The 3,619-nt window shown below is 40.8% G+C and overlaps 1 non-coding gene across 1 annotated transcript; it reads left to right on the top strand.

The window, feature by feature from the left end:
* Positions 1 to 252: 252 nt before the first annotated feature.
* Positions 253 to 325, top strand: Trnak-cuu (transfer RNA lysine (anticodon CUU)). The gene has a single exon. It is a non-coding gene; the product is annotated as a tRNA-Lys (tRNA).
* Positions 326 to 3,619: the final 3,294 nt, after the last annotated feature.

Genomic DNA, 3,619 nt, shown 5'->3' with positions numbered 1-3,619 from the left:
GGGTTTTGCCCCCAGGCGGCAGAAGCCTCTCCCCTCCCCCACCTTTCCCAATGGGCAGGGTTTAACCAGGTGGACTCACCACAGCTTTGGGACATTTGCCTCTTCCTTACTGCAAAGGAGATCTTTGCCGCTAAAGCTGACCTGAGAAGGCACTTACCGCTTAACATTTTTTGCCCATTTCCGCACGGGACTTTACATTTGTGCAGAGCCGCTCGGCAGCACCCGCCCGGCAGCACCCGCCCGGCGGCACCCGCCCGGCTAGCACAGTCGGTAGAGCATGAGACTCTTAATCTCAGGGTCCTGGGTTCGTGCCCCACGTTGGGCGCCATTTGTAACGAGTACGGTTTTTCTGCCTGCCGCCGCCCGGTCTTGTCCCGCCACTGCGCCAGCCCCAAATAATACACAGGATCCATTGGAGCAATCATCGTCCCATTTCAGCAGGAAGTAACCTTAAGATAACGATGCCCCCTTTCCCTACCCTTGGAATTGTGGGATAATAGTCATCGTCTTTGGGTTGGTTTTAGTTATTTGGGATTGGGTGATGCTTACACTCGGGTTTATCTTTTAGACAGGAATAGGGAATGTTTGGGAAAGGTATGGTTTAGATGGGATATAGGTAGATTAGCCTCTTTTCTTGAGAATTTGAGTAAGAATGAGATAGTATTTTACAGCTTACATTGTTGTGTATTCTTATGTGGTAAGCTATGTAAAATTAAGTTTATATTTTGTTATATTGTGTTAAATGTTTCCACTTATAATATCTTATGCACATTATTTTTTACCATATTCTATGTATGTATACTTTTCCTGTATTCAAGACATTTTGTATATTGATACAATTTGGGATATTTATCTTGCTGCCCTTTATAGTTCTACCTCTTGTCTTGACACTTATACTCTACCTCTATTTTAGGGATTTACATGTAGGTATATGTAAATAGTTATATTGTTTAAGTATTTGTTCCTGCTTTACTCAGGAAAGTTTTAATCAGTCTTTTTAGCTAAGTTCCCGAGTATTACAGATTATCTTCACTCACATTTCCTGTACCTATGAGATTAGTCAGATATAGATGCTTAATCTTCAATCACTTCATAGACATGCAGAACATGGCATTTAAATGTTTTAATATTAGTACTCCATTGACATGAGACACTGTTGCTCCTGACAGCACCGTGCACTTTCCCGAAAATATGTTGGACACTGTTGTTGCTCCTGCTGGAGTTCAATCTCGCCTCAGCTAATGGCCTGTTGGGCATAAAATTGCCCCCACCTTGACCACTGATTTGGACATGCAGTCCTATGTGCTTACAAAAGACAAATATAAAAGACTGCTTGACCTTGCCAAGTCAGGGTAAGACAGCCATTCTTTTTCCCTGCTGTTGTTGTGGTCTGTCAAGTTCTCTTGGCCTTAGCCAAATCTGGGTGTACCAACGTCACTGTGAGACCTAGGGTGACTGTTCAGGTGGCTTGCTGTTTCTGTCCTTGCTGCACCTTTTGGAAGTTGTCCATCCGCATTTCCTGTCTACTCTAGTATTGTTAATTTCCTTCTCAGGTCTTGATGAGGTTAAAGATTAAACTATCACGACTATTATTCTCTCTTCCTAGTTAGATATATTAGGTACTAGACTTACGTTTTCCAGCTTAGGAAAACTCTATTGTAAACTCCATTATGCCCTCACCCTAGGACTAGATATGTAGGTCATATTGTTCTCAATTTTCCTTTTCTTAGAGCACACTTGTTATTCACTGTTTTGTATATAGTTTTGTATTAAGCCTAAATCTTTTCTTTAGACTAAAAGGAAAATTGTAGTGAGATAGTCCTTCTGTAGCACTGACCACGCCCATTGGGCGGTGGAGCCATGGGCGGAGGTGACCTAAGGAAGGAGGTCAGAGGGGGCCAGGAAGGCGCTCTCTCTTTCTGGCTTGACTCGGACAGGAGAGGATCGGGTTGAATTTCCTGGTGTCCATCTGTCTAGGTTGTAAGTTATTTCTCCCTGAATAAACATCTATTCGGCCTATTTTTTTATCCTGATCCTTATTTACTGCAATAGCTCCAGAATGTAGTACTCAGTTTCCTAAATGGTGAGCTGATAGACATACAGGTCTTTTTTCAACTTTTGTAATAACTCATAACTCTGTTAATCTTTGGGGAAGAGATGTGCTTTGGCCATGGGAGCAGTTCTTACTGTGAAAAATATGCTGGCTGACCAAGGTTATATACAAGGAAGAGGACTGGGTAAATTCCCCCAAGGTGACCCTCAGTCTGTTGTATCTAAAAATTTAATTATCAAAAGCGCGTGAGATCACTCTGAGCTGGGAAATTTTCCCTAGGGGCTATTGCTATGCAGCCTGGTCCCATTTCTATTATCTGAAAAACTGATGACCCAGTATGGGTGGAGCAATGGCCAATATCTATTGAGAAATTACAGGCTGCACATCAACTTCTAAAGGAAAAATTAGAGGCAGGACATATTGTTCCTTCTACTTCCCCATTGAATACTCCAATCTTTGTTATAAAGAAAAAATCTGGAAAATGGAGACTCCTACAAGATTTCTGAGCTGTTAATGATTGCATGCAAATTATGGGAGCCACATACCTGGCTTACCATCCCCTGTAGGTATCCTCAAGGTTGTCATTTGTTATTTATAGAGCTAATAGATTACATTTTTAGCATTGCCTTGCATCCTGAGGGTAGTGAGCGATTTGCATCTGGCATACCTTCTATTAATTTTAAAAAGCCTTATAAGAGATATCAATGGGTGGTGTTGCTTCAAGGAATGGCCAATGACCCACAATTTGTCAAATTTATGTATCATTGGCCATTGCCTCCATTACAGAGAAATTTCAATCCCTGTATATTTTACATTATATTGATGATATTCTTTTAGCCAGCCCGGATTCTAAGGAAATGAAAGAGGCTTTTGGAGAAATACAACATAATCTTCAACTAGCTGGCTTAAGAATAGCCCCAGAAATTGTGCAACAAGAATTTCCCTATCAATACCTGGGTCACCAAGTGTTATATTCTGGTATCAATCCTCAAAAGACTTCTTTAAGCCTGGATAAAATGACCAAAATTAATGATTTTCAAAAATTATTGGTAGATACAAATTGGGTTTGATCTAGTTTGGCCCTAACCACTGGACAGCTTAGACCCTTATCTGATATTTTACAAGGAGATTCTGATCCCACTTCTCCTCACTCCTTAATGCCTGCTGCATGAGAATACATACAATATTTGGCAAATGGATGTCACTCACCTGCCTTAAGCTAGAAAATTAAAATATATGCAAGTTTCTGTGGATACATATTTTAAGGTGGTTGTTTGCATCTCTAACCTGGGGAGAAAAGATTAAAGATGCCATGTCTCATTGTTTACAGGCCTTTGCCTATATGGTGTTCCTGATATCTTAAAAACAGACAATGGCCCCACATATGCTAGTCATCACTTCTTGGCCTTTTGCAAGGAACATCATATCAAACATGCATTTGGCATCCCACACAACTCTATGGGACAAGCCATCGTGAAACACATTCATGCCACACTTAAACAATATTTTAATAAAATAAAAAAGGGGGAATATAGGCTCTTCCCCAATTCTCAATTATCCACTATA

Source organism: Phodopus roborovskii, unplaced genomic scaffold, assembly GCF_943737965.1.
Source record: "Phodopus roborovskii unplaced genomic scaffold, PHOROB, whole genome shotgun sequence".
Taxonomy (NCBI): Eukaryota; Metazoa; Chordata; class Mammalia; order Rodentia; family Cricetidae; genus Phodopus; species Phodopus roborovskii.
The sequence above is the reverse complement of the archived record's forward strand: the minus strand, read 5'-3'. Positions and strand labels throughout refer to the sequence as shown.